Raw genomic sequence first — 16,181 nt, forward strand, 5'->3', positions numbered from 1 at the left:
AAATGGCCCACTGATTCCACTGGGGGGAGACATGCTGCGGAGGGGCTATAAAACCCTGGCCCATGTGTATGCAGCTGTGCTTCTGCCCTGGAAAAACATCACAGTCTGGCAATGAGAGTGGCATTGTGGATTTCCCTAGCCGGGCAAATTTGGGTTGGAGAAGCTTCCAGAAAACCAGCAGAAGAACTGTGAGTTTGTTTTTTGCTGAGAAATAAGCTTAAAAATGGGGTCTTAGAGAAAAAGCTGTTGTACATATGGGTGGATTAACCTTAGAAAATGGCTGCATCAATAGGCATTATTGGACGACTGAGAGAGTACAGCCATGGCAAGAGTCTTTCAGTGCGTACGTGGAACAGCTAGAAATGTTTATCACTGTCAATAATATCCTCGAAGATCCTGATAATCCAGTTGTTAATCAGGCAGTGGGGGATAGGAAAAGGCCCAGAAACGTATGAAATACTCACGGATTTGCTACCCCCTTCTAAGCCAAAAGACACGTCACTGTCGGACATTTTTAAGCTTCAGCAGCAGTTCAGTCCCAAGCCATTGGAGATTGTAGAAAGCTACCTTAACTGGCTAGTATCAGGAATATTGCCCAGTGAGGACATTGGAGAGTATATTGTGGCTTTGAAAAAGCTGCCCGTCCATTGCAATTTTGGAGAGTTTCAAGAGAGAGCATTGAGGGACAGATTTGTGGGTGGTTTGAAAAATGAACACATTTGCAATAAGTTGCTGACATTGCCAAAGTTAATTTTTGACCCAGCTTGAAAAACAACATTGTCCGTGGACATTAGGGGAGTGTGACTCGGGAGGAGTCATAGTTAACAACCGCCAGTCGTCTGCTGAAGTAAATAAGCTGAAGCTGAGCAAGCAGAAGGCTGCAACAACAGCAGCTAGCAGTAGCAGCAGTACTACAAGGTCCTGTTACCGATGCTTAGGCCAACATTGGGCACAGAATTGTCCATTGGTGAAGGCAGAGCTCAACAGCTGCAAGAAGAAGGGTCTCCTTGCCAAGTCATGTCGGAAGAATGTAAGCGGAGAAAACTCTGGCTGCAGGAAACGGATGTCACTACACATGCTGGAGAATTTTCCCCTTGGCGATTTGGGGGTGGGGCCCGCTCGCCGAAGGGAAAATGACGCCAGATGATGTCAGGAGGAACCCCCAACGTCATCCCGGTCCATTTAAATCTTCAGGAAGGTGGGCGGACAGCGAAATCAGCTGTCCACCCGCAGAACTGTCAATGACCAATTAAGGCCATTGACAGGATAATTAACCTGCCCGTCCAAGTTTAAGGCTGGCGGGCAGGCCAGGAACCCCGGTGGGCTCCAGATTATTTATGAAACTTCATCCACTGGCAGGATGAAGTTTCATGTCTGTTTTTTCAAAATTTAATAAACTTTACGTGTTTCTTATTAACATGTCCTATCTCATGTGACATCGGCACATGTGGGGGACATGTTAATAATTTTAATATTTCTCTATTTTTTGACTTTTCTTACCTCTCAGTAAACTCCCTGAGACAGTTGGGGATTCCCTCCGTCCCCCCCCACCCCGCCCCGCACAGGAAGCGTATAGCGCTTCCTGTCGGGCAGGCTGCTGGGCGGGCCTTAATTGGCCCACCCACTCAAAATGGCGGTGGGCCCCATTTCAGCGGCAGGAGTCAGCTTCCCGCCCGCCGCCGAGCCAGTGGGTCCCACTCGCCCACCAAGGGCAAAATTCTGCCCATGGTTGTTGAATGGCAGCAGGTCGATGAGGGGTCATTTGAGACCCATATGATCTGAAGCACAAAGATATCCAGTGGAAATTCGCAGGGCATTGTAGTCCAAATAGTATTGGATGGAGATCCACTGAACATGGAGGCTGAGATGAGTGCATCAGTCAGTGTGATTCCTGAATCACTATACCGTCAAAAGTTGAGTAAACATCAACTGCAGAAATCACACATAAAATCACAAAGTTAAGAAGGAGAGAAAATTCTCATAATGTGAAGTGTGTCGGGTCCAGTCACATATAATGAATGATGTGCAAAATTACCCTTCATTGTGGTGAAGGGTGAAAAACCAGCCTTGTTAGGAAGAAACTGGTTAGTAGCACTTACGTTCAATTGAAATTACCTTTTTTTGCATAGAAGTGAAATTCACAATGCAAGACAATGTAATTGCCAAATCCCCTCAGGTGATTAATAAGACCAGTAAACCAATTCAAAGATATAAGACCAACATGCGGTTTTAGAGGAACATGAGACTGGTTTACTGCAGGCCTCCTCCAGTTCCCTAGGCTTTAAGGGAATTAGAGCAAGAGCTGAGAAGACCTGAGACAGAGAACATTATCTCTAAAGTAGAACAGAATAATTGGGCTGCTTCCATAGTGCTAGTACCAAAATTAGATGCTAATGTAAGGATATGTGAGAATGAGAAAGTAACCATAAATCAGGTACTGGAATGTAATCTACCCAATACTTTGCCAAATGCGGAGGATCTGTGCACGATGTTGTCAGGAGGCCAAATTTTTTCAGTTAGATCTGACAAATGCCTATCTTCAACTTGACGGTAAGATGCTGAGTTTAAGTCATATTGACTACTAATATACACACATATTATTTCAGTTTCATAGGCAGCCATTTGGTGTTTCTTCAGCCCCCGGAATTTTTTAAGGGCTGATGAACCAAATCATACAAGGAATTCAGGGAGTACTATGCTATTTGGACGACAACTCACTTCAGCTCCAAAAGGGCAGACCCATGAGGACAGACGGAAAAAGGGGCTCCAACATTTGGAAAAACATGAAGCTCAGGTGAAGGCACACTAATGTGAAATGTTTCAAAACTTTGTGGCGTATTTGGCTCACAGGGTAGACAAAGATAAGTTTCATCCTACCAAGAGTAAAGCAACAAGAGATGCACCACATTCTCAGAATAGCTTTTGAATATTTTTGGGCTTAGTGAATTACCACAGCAAATCCATACCAAATTTGGCAACCTTATTACATTTATCGATTGAACCCTTGAGGAAAGAGGAATTGGACAAGGGATTGTGACAAGGCATTCCATTTGTGTAAAAGTCAACTGATGGATGGTACAATGCTTGAACATAACGATGTGTCCAAAAGGATTAAGCTAGCATGTGGGGTGCCTCCATAGAAAGTAGGTGCTGTGATCTGTCATTTGTTGGACAATGGTGGGGAGAGATCGAATGCTGGTCAGAGGCTAGGAATCCTGCAGTGAGTAACCCACTTCCTGACTCCCCAAAGCCTGTCCACCATCTTCAAGGTACAAGTCAGGAGTGTGATGGAGTACTCTCCACTTGCCTGGATGAGTGCAGCTCCCACAACACTCAAGAAGCTTGACACCGTCCAGGACAAAGCAGCCTGCTTGATTGGCACCACATCCACAAACATTCACTCCCTCCACCACTGACGCACAGTGGCAGCAGTGTGTACTATCTACAAGATGCACTGCAGAAACTCGCCAAGCCTTCTTAGACAGCACCTTCCAAACCCATGACCTCTACCACCTAGAAGGACAAAAGCAGTAGGCACAGGGAACACCACCAACTGGAAGTTCCCCTCCAAGCCACTCACCACCTTGACTTGGAACTATATTGCCGTTCCTTCATTGTCGTTAGGTCAAAATCCTGGATCTCTCTTCGTAACAGCACTGAGGACGTTTCTACTCCACATGAACTGTAGCAGTTCAAGAACACAGCTCACCACCACCTTCTTAAGGACAATTAGAGATGGGCAATAAATGCTGGCCCAGCCAGCGATGCCCACATCCCATGAACGAATGTTGTTAAAATTGTCTCACACATCCTCAGTGCCAGTGAGCGAAATTCTGCTCAGATAGAACATGAAATATTGGGCAGCATCGTCACCGATTTGCACAAAGTGCGGTAGTGGGTAGAAAAAAGGATGTCTAACCCGCTGGTCACAATGGTGGTTTTTCACGCCACATTGTCCCATTCCCGTCGTGTTCCAGCTCATTAACAATGCTTTCATGGGAAACACGCCAGATCGCTGGTGAGCAGCTTTGGATTTGCCAGTCACGCATGACCTCAGTGCTTCCTCAAACCGGACGCCATATTTAAAGCACACCAGAGCGAACGCCTACTTCACGCCTACAGACCAGGACTGCTCCAGGCAACAGGTGGCCCTGAAAGCAAAGCAGATGTCAGCCCCCAAATTTTGTGACGCCTCTCTGGGGTGCCTGCTGGACGCGATGTCCTCACCCCTGCGCTGGCCACAGGAGGTCCACCAGAGTCATCAATCCGGCCTGGGAGGTGGTGGCAGTGGCGGTCAGCGTCAGCAGAGCACAGAGGAGGTCAGCCATCCAGTGCCAGAAGAGGATAAATGTTCTCATCCATTCTGTGAGGGTAAGTCAACCACCTCATCACTCTCAACTCACACACTCACAAACCCATCACACATCCACAGGGGTCTCACACCTCAAGGGACAACATCACTAGCTCTCACACACACCCTCACATCTCCATCAGATTCCTGTCCTCTGCAGCTCGAGTTCTCAGCCCATCCATGGCTCCACTCACCACACAAACATTCCACGCAGAGCCATGTATCCTGTTCACTCTCTGTGCATCTGTTCTCATGCAGGAGAAGCTGGCTTGCAACAACTGAGAGAGATCCCAGATCCAGGATGGAGTGGCCCACATTAGGCCCTTTACTCACTTTGAGAAGAGTGCCATTGTGCTGACTGATGAGGATGTGGACCATGCCTGCGGCGACAGTGAGGTTGGCGATGAACACCCACGTGAGGATCCTGCACCCCATCATCCCTCTTTCAACTCCACTGTGAGTGCTCTCTCTCCTGTTCTTGACTTTGCTGCCATGCACTAATTATCTCTACTTTGGTTCACAGGGAGCTCTGCCAAGCGACCGACACCCTCAGCCAGCCAATCCCTCAGCTCCATCCAGGTCCTCACCACCAGCCAAGAGGACACCTCCTCTATTGAAGAGCTGGAAATAAGCAGCCTGGAAGACCCATCACCCTTTAAACACAACCTACACCAGTGCAGAGACACATACCTCGGTGGGACCTAGATCTAGAGCAGGCTCAGGTTCACAATCTGGTGGTCACCACACAGACAAGTGTCCGCAGCAGGAGGAGGCAGATTCAGCCGAGCTCCCCAGCACTCTGCTGGGGAAGAGGCATCTGTGAGGTCCAAGTCAGATGACTAACCTCTGGATTCAGCCTTCCAAATCATTGCGGAGAGTCAGCAGAAGGTGGGGGAACATCAACAGAATGGCACTCTAGTCGGAGGAATGGGTCCGCCTGCTCTCTGATGACATGGCACCCATATGTGTATGGAGATCTTCATGGGAACAATGGCAGACGCCATGGAGACCCTGGTCCAGCAGAACGCGGAAATGTGTGCAGACCTGCACTCCATCACAGTAGCCGTGGGTGAGTTCCTTCAGAGGCAACGCGAGAGGGAAACGGGGCACCTCGGCATCCTTCCAGGCACTCAATGCCCTCAAGGAGCCCACGGGCATCCAAAAGGATGAAGAGCAGCAGCGAGACCCCCCAGGGTCATCCACTCAGGAATTTCAGAGACTGTCCTCTTCCTCCGAGTTCCCTTTGTCTGTGACCCCTTCCGCCTCATCCTCTGTCACTGCAAAGGGAGCAGCTGGCCCCAGGAGGACAGCCAAAGCAAGGCAGGGCCGTCAAGGCCTTGGCTATCCAGAGAACGCACACCAAAGTCATTAGGGGCAACAGGGCCAACCATTGCACAGGCTGTCTCCAGCCCTGCAGTGGGTGTCAGGGCAGCACCTAGAAGAATTGGTAGACCTAGAAAACTTAAGAAATTCTGATCACAAGTGGTTGCACGGGTGAACATATTCTGTCATTTTATAATCTGAAAATATATTCATTTTCGTTGAATAATTTGTAATGTTGCCCTTCAGTTTCATTTAGAGGATTCACAAGTCCGTGCACTGCATCCCTCTCACAACTAGCACTTCAGCTGTATGTAGCCTGACCACGAGTGATTCTGGAGGGTGAGTCTTTCTCATGCAAGCACTCTCCCATGCATGCGGAGCCTTCCTCTATCACACTCATCTCACTGTCCTGAGCATTTTCAATGCTGCCTGCTGCGGTTACCTTTCAGTTGTCTATCTGAGCTGACCTGCATCTCCGCCCACCCACTGATCACACTCCCATGCAGCACCTGTGCCCGTCCAACACAAGGCTTCACCCACTTTCGATTTGAAAACCATGGTAGTCGTTAAGTTTCTGATCAGCTCCCCTGTCCTTCCCCCATCACTGTTGACTCCCATTGTATCACCTTCCACCTCCCCATCGACACCTACCAACCCAAACCCTTTTCTTTCCTACCTTCCTGAGAATCCCACTCCCATCCACATTGACCTCCCCGACCTCCTCCTCACCCCCAGGATCCGTGTCTGCCTCCAAGTCCCCACCAACCACCTTCGCCATCACGTCTACCGCTACCGTCAGACTCTCACCCTCCCATCCTTCCGGCTCCCTCTGCCCCCTCTCATGCCCACCATTCCCTCCTACCATGCCCACACTCAATTCGCTCCCCAGGAGGCAGTCATTGACTCCCTTGTACATTCGCTTGGACATTCCCCCTCCACCACCTTACTCCCTCCTCCACTCTTACTCCCTCCTTCACCTGAACTCCTTCCTTCCCCCAGACTCCTTCCCTCCTCCAAACTCCTTCCACCTCCGAACTCCTTCATTCCCCTAGACTTCTTCCTCCCCTTGGACTCCTTCCCCCCTCTAAACTCCTTCCCCACTCTGAATTCCTTCCCCCTTCCGAACTCCTTTCCTTACACCTTCCTCCCCCATTACACCTAGCTCCCCAATGCTGCATTCTCTCCCGTTACACCCTCCTCCCTCCGTACTCTCTCTTCCCCCTCCCAAACTCACCCCCGAAGCCTTCGGCCCGCCAACCTCGCCACCTCACCGCCCCTCCTAACCTCTCCCAGTCAAACCTACACCTTCTTCTCCCACTCACAGCTGGACCTTCCTCTCGCCCACCTCGCCGATCATCCGTATCAGCCCATGCCCAAGACCGTGATGCTCCAAAGCAGACCCGAGACATCAACGGAGACCTCCCACCTTCCGCGAGCTGCTTCACAGTGGAGCCATGATCATGAGAATCCACCCAGCATGCGATGCACGTGTTCCTCCAGGGCCTGGTAGCTGTAGGGCTCCAGCATCTTCTTCTCCTTGGATGTCCACGATCTGAGCAAGATCTTACCGGTAAATCCCAACTCCTGCACGTCACATTTGTCCGGGTGTGTTCTGGGCCAGCGTGCTTTGCACTGGCATGACAAATAAATCTGGCATCGGGGTACGATACCGGTCTGGCCTTATTTTGCATCGCATTAGCGGGTTCATGCTGGCCTCCAGCTGGATTGGCGTTCCACCATGGCGGACACCATCAGATGATCCCGCTGTGTTTTCACGCTGGGATGAAACCAATTATTGGGCTTCTCTCCATGTTGTCCCTCCTCACCCACCCCACCACCACCACCCCCCACCCCTTGTCAGGAGAGCTCAGCAGGGGCGGGCGTGGGCGATCAAGAAGCCGACCACTGCCCGTGATCAGGGCCGGGCTGCGATTTCATACTGGCGGACTAATTAAGGCCCGCCCAGTGTGAAATGCGTGCTGCAGTGCTCAGCGCTGCCTGTGTGTGGCGGCGGGGATGGAAGGAGGGCGAGCAGGGTGAGTGGGGAACTTCGCACATGCACGCGGGTACATGCTGGAAAAGCTCCCTCAGGCAAGGAGTTGCCCCAGGGAGACGAAGAGCTCTGAAAAACAAAAATAAAGAATTTTTAAATGTTAAAATACATGTCCCCACATCTGAATCTGTCATATGAGCAGGTGCATGTTATGAATTAGATGTAAAACTTCTTATTTTATTAATTTATTTGCTATTGGGAAACCTCATCCCACCCGTGGATGAGGTTTCCTAAAAAGTGCAAAGGCTGCTTGGCCTTTTCGCCTGCCCGTCAACCGTAAGGTTGGGTGGGCAGCAAAAAATTTAAGTTGATTAATGCTTTAATGGCCTTTTTTAGGTCTCCTAGTTGTCGGCGGGCGCGCTGCTGACTCCTGCGTGCGCAGCCGCCGACTGAACTGTTGCTCGTCCGCACATTGACATCGGGACGCTCGCCCGATGCCATTGCGCGTCATTTTACGCTCGAGCAGGTTGGGCACGGGCCCACCCGCCCAGATGAAAATCCTGCCCAAAGTCTCCAGGACCCACTGTGCTACCACTAAATTCTCACGGGATAAGGGATAATTGGCTTTATGTGGTTATTTATGAGCCTAATTGACGACCTTCCATCAGCGGGTGGGATTGCCACACCAAGCCCTTCCTGCCCCCAACTAAAGTGGGGAAAATTTTCCCGATGCTGGGATTCGGACGGGGATACACCCGCCCAATTCTCCCGCATCCCGTTCCCCCACCACACCCCCCCACAACCCACAGCCAACCCCCCCCCCCACCCGACACTCCCCTCGCCCTCCGGCCGCATCATGTCCACTGGCAGGCTTCACTAAATCTAGTTTATTCTGTATTTTCCTTATGATCTACTTCCAAAAATTCCCCATTTCTTTACACCACACAACACGTCTCCATCGAGGAAGCCAGCATTAAATGCACATAATTCCAAGTGCATTTTTAGGACACTCACCTTGCTACAATTTCATTGGCAGACTGTAAATTATGCACTCATCCAGGCAAGTGGAGGATTGTTCCATCACACTCCTGATTTGTGCCTTATAGAGGGCGGACAGGCTTTTGGGGGAGTCAGGAGGTGAGTTACTCGCTGCAGGATTCCTAGCCTTGTCCTGCTCTTGTAGCCATAGTATTTATATGGCTACTGCAGTTCAGTTTCTGGGCAATTGTAACCCCCAGGATGTTGATCAGAAACTGAACTGTACTAGCCATATAAATACTGTGGCTGCATGAGCATGTCAGAGGCTAGGAATCCTGCAGCAATTAACTCACCTCCTGAGTCCCCAAAGCCTGTCCACCACCTACAAGGCACAAGTCAGGAGTGTGATGGAATACTTCCCACTTGCCTGGATGAGTGCAGCTTCCACAGAAGCTTGACACCGTCCAGGACAAAGCAGCCCGCTTGATTAGCATCACATCCACAAACATTCACTCCCTCCACCACCGATGCACAGTAGCTGCAGTGTGTGCCATCTACAAGATACCCCGCAAGAATTGACCAAGGCTCCTCAGACAGCACCTTCCAAACCCTCAACCATTACCATCTAGAAAGACAATGGCAGCAGATAGATGTGAACACCACCACCTGGAAATTCCCCTCCAAGACACTCACCATCCTTCACTGTCGCTGGGACAAAGTCCTGGAACTTCCTTCCTAACAGCAGCATGGGTGTACCTACACTACATGGACTGCAGCAGTTCAAGAAGGCAGCTCACCACCACCTTCTCAAGGGCAACTAGGGATGGGCAATAAATGCTGGCCTAGCCAGCGAAGCTCACATCCCGTGAATGAATTTTTAAAAAGGCAATTCTCTGTTTTTACACTCTGCAATAAGATGTTTAGATGTCCTAAAACTAGTTAGGCACTGTATTTAATTGGTAGTTGGCTTAGCTGTATAAAACGTATGCTCGTTAAAAAATGCAAACTGGAGAATTATCTGAAGTGCATTCAAGTGCAGCTGCACTCAGTGCTAAAGAGGGAACAGTTGCTGGCAGTACCTGCTCTGAGAGAAAAGTGCTGTTCATTTTTCTATGCATGAATGGTCATCACCCTAATACAGCCACTTGATATGAAATGTTAGTGCTCATGAATATAATTTGTTTTAAACTAGGGCCCAAGCTCCAGATGGTGAAACAAAGCAACATGTGATAGGTATAGTTACATGGAGGTAAGAATGATCGTTTTGTAACTTGTGTTCCTTTGGTCTCTTTTGATGTCAATTGCATTCTATTGACTGGTGTTATGGCTGGGATTGTATTTTCTAGTCTGTCCTCAAATACCAGATCTAAGCTCTGCAGTCCTGCCACATCCAGTTGTGAATGGTGGTTAACAATTTAACAACTCCCTGGAAGAGGAGGCTCCACAAATATCCCCATCCTCAATGATAGGGGAGTCCAGCACATCAGTGCAAAAGATAAGGCTGAAGCATTTGCTACAATCCAGCCAGAAGTACCAAGTGGATGCTCCATCTCGGCCTCTGGAGGTCCCCAGCATCACAAATGACAGTCTTCAGGGGGCGAGATGGAGGGGGTGCCAATCGGAGAGCCACCCGCCCATGCCCACTCCTGCACTTCCCCCCCCAACGGGGGGAAAATGTTGCCCATAAAGTCCAAAGACATAGTGAAAAAATGGGAATTTGCATTCAAAGGGGAAAATATGTATAAAGGAGCAAAGGCTGTGTGTAAGTGTAGGCATTTTTAAGATCAAACAAGTGTGAAATGCCTTCAGCTTGTGTGTACTAAACTGCTGTCCCCGGGGATTAAAGTTAAGAGAACTCACTTTGTATGTGACTGCTCAGGGTATCGTTTACTTCACCTGGGTCTTTTAAAAGCTATGTGTTTTACTGTTGCCTTAACGAAGGTGTAACTGGGAATCAGATTAACTAGGGGATTTAAAAATTATTGTAGTGGTAATTTGTAGACCTATCTTTGCGCTTACAATCTTTTCTTTTATTAATCAATGATTAATTTAGTTTTATAAAAACTCTTAAGACTCGGTGGTCTCATTATTACTGAATTCAAAGCCCGCATCTCGAAACATGCACATTGAAAATTAGTTGTGCCAGTTGTTTCAAGTTTCCCTCTGGGATTTGAACAGCTCAGCATTTACCATCTGCTGTGTCATAACAAGGCAGTTGTTTCCTGCTCTCAGTTCATCATTTCTTGGTATATTGTAAAGAAATAATTTCAAAAATCAGAATCTGAGAAAATCCCAATATGGTCAGTCTGCTCCACAAAGACAAAATGTTTTTCTGAACCATCATGATTAGGTTGAGAGATAAATGCTCTTGATTATTGTAGATGGCACTACTTTACTAATAAACTGGTCTCCAAATTATTCAACACAATCATCCAGGTCCCTGATAAATAGCTTTACATAAATCATTCATTGTGTAAAAGTTGCATTGCAAGCCTTTGGTGGGTCTTGCCCAATAAGGGCTAACAAATACGTTCATGACAAGATTTTCCTTCTGCTGCTAGGATGTCTATCATTGGTTTTAACAGACATGTTTGAGTTAAATAGGTCTTGTTTGCCAGGAACAATACACTCATCACTTTCCCAGAGTAATCAGTTTGATAGGGTGGTAAGAGCGTGGTGCATTGTAGATGGCACCCATGTATTTTACAGACTGTTGCATCTGGCAATCACCTCTTGACAGGCAAACTGTATGGCCATCTTCTGGATGTGTAGCCTAAAGTAGCAAACTCAAAGGTGAGGTGATGGCGTAGTGGTAGTGTCACTGGACTCAGAATAATGCTCTGTGCTATACTCAGTGGTTTACAGTCGAGAAGGAGTTGCCCTGGGAGTCCTCAATGTTGACTCTGAGCCCCATGAAGTCTTGTGGCATCAGGTCAAACATGGGCAAGGAAACCCTCTGCTGATTACCATGTACTGTCTTCCCTCAGCTGATGAATCAGTTGAACACCACTTGGAGGAAGCACTGAGGGTGGAAAGGGCGCAGAATGTACCCTGGGTGGGAGACTTCAATGTCCATCACCAAGAGTGGCTCGGTAGCACCACTACTGACCGAGCTGGCTGAGTCTTAAATAACATAGCTGCTAGACTGGGTCTGCAGCAGGTGGTGAGGGAACCAACAAGAGGGAAAAACACACTTGACCTCATCCTCACCAACCTGCTTGCTGCAGATGCTTCTGTCCATGACAGTATTGGTAGGAATGCCTGCTGCACTGTTGTTGTGGAGACAAAGTCCCACCATGATATTGAGGACACCCTCCGTCGTGTTTTGTGGCAGTACCACCGCACTAAATGGAATAGATCTCGAACAGATCTAGCAACTCAAGACTGGACATCCATGAGGCGCTGTGGGTCATCAGAGGCAGCAGAATTGTAATCAAGCACAATCTGTAACCTCATGGCCTGGCATATCCTCCACTCTACCATTACCAGGGTATCAACCCTGGTTCAATGAAGAGTGCAGGAGGGCATGCCAGGAGCAGCACCAGGCATACCTAAAAATGAGGTGTTAGCCTGGTGAAGCTATAACAAAGGACTACTTGTGCGCCAAACAACATAAGCAGCAAGTGATAGACAGGGTTAAGTGATACCACAACCAATGGATCAGATCTAAGCTCTGCAGTCCTGCCACATCCAGTCAAGAATGGTGGTGGACAATTAAACAATTCACTGGAAGAGGAGTCTTCACAAATATCCCCACCCTCAATGATAGGGGAGTCCAGCACATCAGTGCAAAAGATAAGGCTGAAGCATTTACTACAATCCAGCCAGAAGTACCAAGTGGATGCTCCATCTCGGCCTCTGGAGGTCCCCAGCATCACAGATGACAGTCTTCAGACAATTTGATTCACTCCACATGATATCAAGAAATGGCTGAAGGCACTGGATACTGCAAAGGCTACGAGGCCTGACAATATTCTGCCAATAGTACTGAAGACTTGTGCTCCAGAACTTGCCGCGCCCCTAGCCAAGCTGTTCCAGTACAGCTACAACACTGGCATTTACCCGGCTATGTGGAAAGTTGCACAGGTAGGTCCTGTACACAAAAAGTAGGACAACGCCAACCAGCCAATTCCCGCCCCATCAGTCTACTCTTGACCATCAGTAAAGTAATGGAAGGAGTCATCTTCAGCTCTATCAAGCGGCATTTGCTTAGCAATAACCTGCTCACTGGCGCCCAGTTTGGATTCTGCCAGGGCCACTCAGCTCCTGACCTCATTACAGCCTTGGTTCAAACATGGACAAAAGAGCTAAATTCCCAAGGTGAGATGAGAGTGACTGCCCTTGACATCAAGGCAGCATTTGACCGAGTGTGGCATCAAGGAACCCTAGCAAAACTGGAGCCAATGGGAATCAGGGGGAAAACTCTCCATGGGTTGGAGTCATACCTAGCATAAAGGAAGATGGTTCTGGGTGTTGGAGGTCAGTCATTTCAGTTCCAGGACATCACTGCAGGAGTTCCTCAGGGTAGTGTCCCCAGCCTAACCTTCTTCAGCTGCTTTATTATAGGGTCAGAAGTGGGGATGGTCGCTGATGATTGTACAATGATCAGCACCATTCTCAATTCCTCAGATACTGAAGCAATCCATGTCCAAATGCAGAAAGACCCAGACAATATTCAGGCTTGGGCTGGCAAGTGGCAAGTAACATTTATGCCTCACATGTGCCAAGCAATGACCATCTCCAACAGGGAGAATCTAACCATCACCCCTTGATGTTCACTAAATCCCCCACGATCAACATCCCGGGGGTTACCATTGACCAGAAACTGAACTGGACTAGTCATATAAATACGTGGCTACAAGGGCAGGTCAGAGGCTAGGAATCCTGCAACAAGTAACTCACCTCCTGACTCCCCAAACACAGTACACCATCTACAAGGCATAAGTCAGGAGTGTGATGGGATACTCCCCACTTGCTTGGATGAGTGTAGCTCCCACAGCACTCAGGAAGCTTGACACTGTCCAGGACAAAGCAGCCCGCTTGGTTGGCACCACATCCACAAACATTCACTCCCTCCACCATCGATGCACAATAGCAGCAGTGTGTACCATCTACAAGATGCACTGCAGGAATTCTCCAATCCTTCTTAAACAGCACCTTCCAAACCGACGGCCACTACCATCTAGAAGAACAAGAGCAGCAGATAAAGGGGAACAGCACATCTTGGAATTTTCCTTCCAAGTCATTCATCATCCTGACTTGGAAATATATCACTGTTCCTTCACAGTTGCTGGGTCAAAATCCTCAAACTCGCTCTCCTACAGCACTGTGTGTGTATCTACAACGCATGGACTGCAGTGGTTCAAGAAGGCAGCTCACCGTCACCTTCCCAAGGGCATTTAGGGAAGGGGAATATAGAGCTGGCGTAGCCAGCAGCGCCCACATCCATGAATGAATATAAAAAAAGTATCTGACACATTTTTGTGGATTGACCATTTGTACATCGCCCCCCACCCCCTGCCAATTTCCTTTTCTATTGGAAATTTGCATTTGTGCTTCAGCTATCTAGATATTTATATCTCACCATACCTTCTTCATCACTGGGTTAAAATATTGCCAAATAAAAATTAGGTGGGGTGCATAATGAGCATCTGATCCACAGCTGCCTATTTTCTGTCCCCCTCTAACATTAAGTTTAACCCCCATATTGTATTAACAATTTGTTTCCTGATTCAAGTGGGTTTGTTTTTCATCAGGAATTATATCAACTTTATTGGGCATTTTTTCCAGGCCTAAGTGGATTGTGTGAATTCTTCATTCATCTCTCTAATATCGTCAGTTAATAACCAGGGGAATATCGATATAGAGCTTTGATAGTAAATTTGCAATGAAGTCATCATGGCATTGGTGCAATTGCAAATTATGTTTGTGGAGAGTAGGACATTGGAGTTCAGTCTGGAGTGCATTGGAATAGTCAAGTCTAGGGGTATGGATGAGGTCAGCTGAAATTGCTGGCTACAGCCTAGAAACAACCTTTTTCTACAAAACAGCAAGAAACGTTTTCAATTTACTTGCTAACATTTGACAACAATCATCCATTGCGTACCTCTCAAAGTACTCATCCATAATACCCAGCAGCCACGTTCAAAATGCAACTGTTTGCTTCTGCTCATTGTTATTATTTCAATTGCTTTCCTAATTGCCTGAGGATGTGATAGAAGCATTTTAGCTACTGAACACAGAACAGAAACAAGCATTCAGGTTTTCTTGGGATTCTGTTTCTTAAATTCTGAGATTTGAAGATACGAGGAAATTTATGCTAACAAAGGGACAGAGAAAATAGAAATCTACTTAGATGTCTGATAAAGTTAAAATATGCATTTATATTTCACCTTTCACCTCCTTAGGACATCCCAAAAATGCTCCACAGCCAATAAGTACTTTAGAACAAAATCAAATAACTGTACTTTTGAAGTGTGGTCAATATTATTTTGCAGGCAAATGCAGCAGTTAATTTGTGCACTGCAAGTTTCAAACAAACAGCAAGAAATTAGGTGATCAGATAAAGTGATAGAATCTCCAAATTGGCTCTCCCAATCTTCCGTCATATTTTGGCAGACAATCAGCAGAAATCCTGGAGCATTAGTGTAATTGCCCTTTTATGCAGTTTCTCTGGAGTTTCAGTCAGTCTGCTTCTGATCTTATAGCGAATGATCGCCAGAAATTCAGTGGAAATTTGACTCCAAATTGTTAAGTGTCAGTTAAAGGATAAATATTAGCCAAGATACCAGGAGAACTTCAGCATTCTGCTTCAAACAGCACCATCAGATCCTTTGCATCTATCTAAGTAGGCAGACTGGGCCTCATTTTAACATCACATTCAAAAAGCATTTGACAGGGCAGCCTGATAGGCCCTCAGAACCACACTGAAGCGTCAAACTGGATCGTGTGCTCAAATCCCATGAGCTAACTCATTGGTGACAGCTCTACGACCAATGAATAGGTGATTTTCCAGCACTATTCACACTCAAGGCAGTTCATTGGTTGCGGGGGGAGCGTGAAATCTGATGGGACAGCTGATCTAGATGGGCTCATAGCAGCACCCGCAAAATGGGAGTGGAAGCATCAGGAGTGAAATGGAGCTACAGTTCTGAGGATGGGAAGATTTTTTTCAGCCCTTACAAAGGCAAGGAGGCAAAAGGCTCAAAGCACACAAGTGACCTCAGCGAAGGATCCCTTTAAATGCCACTAGAAATGGCCTGCTCCTGATGTACTATCTGTGAATTATGAGAATTTTTGGTGGCAGAGGAGGTGGAGATAAAAATGGCATTAGAATCCTAACAGTGGTGCTTGGTCCTGACTTGCATTTGTTAATGAAGTCTCCATCAGTTCCAATGGGAGCTGTAGATCTCCAGTAGTAAGTTGGCGGCTCATTTCTGTCTGCCACTTTGGCCCTGGCATTGTATGAAAAATTGGGAGCAGTGTAAAAAAGCCTGCTGATTAATATTAATATTCTCTATCACCCCGACTGTTGGG

The sequence above is a fragment of the Cetorhinus maximus genome, chromosome 7 (genome assembly GCF_964194155.1).
Source record: "Cetorhinus maximus chromosome 7, sCetMax3.hap1.1, whole genome shotgun sequence".
NCBI lineage: Eukaryota > Metazoa > Chordata > Chondrichthyes > Lamniformes > Cetorhinidae > Cetorhinus > Cetorhinus maximus.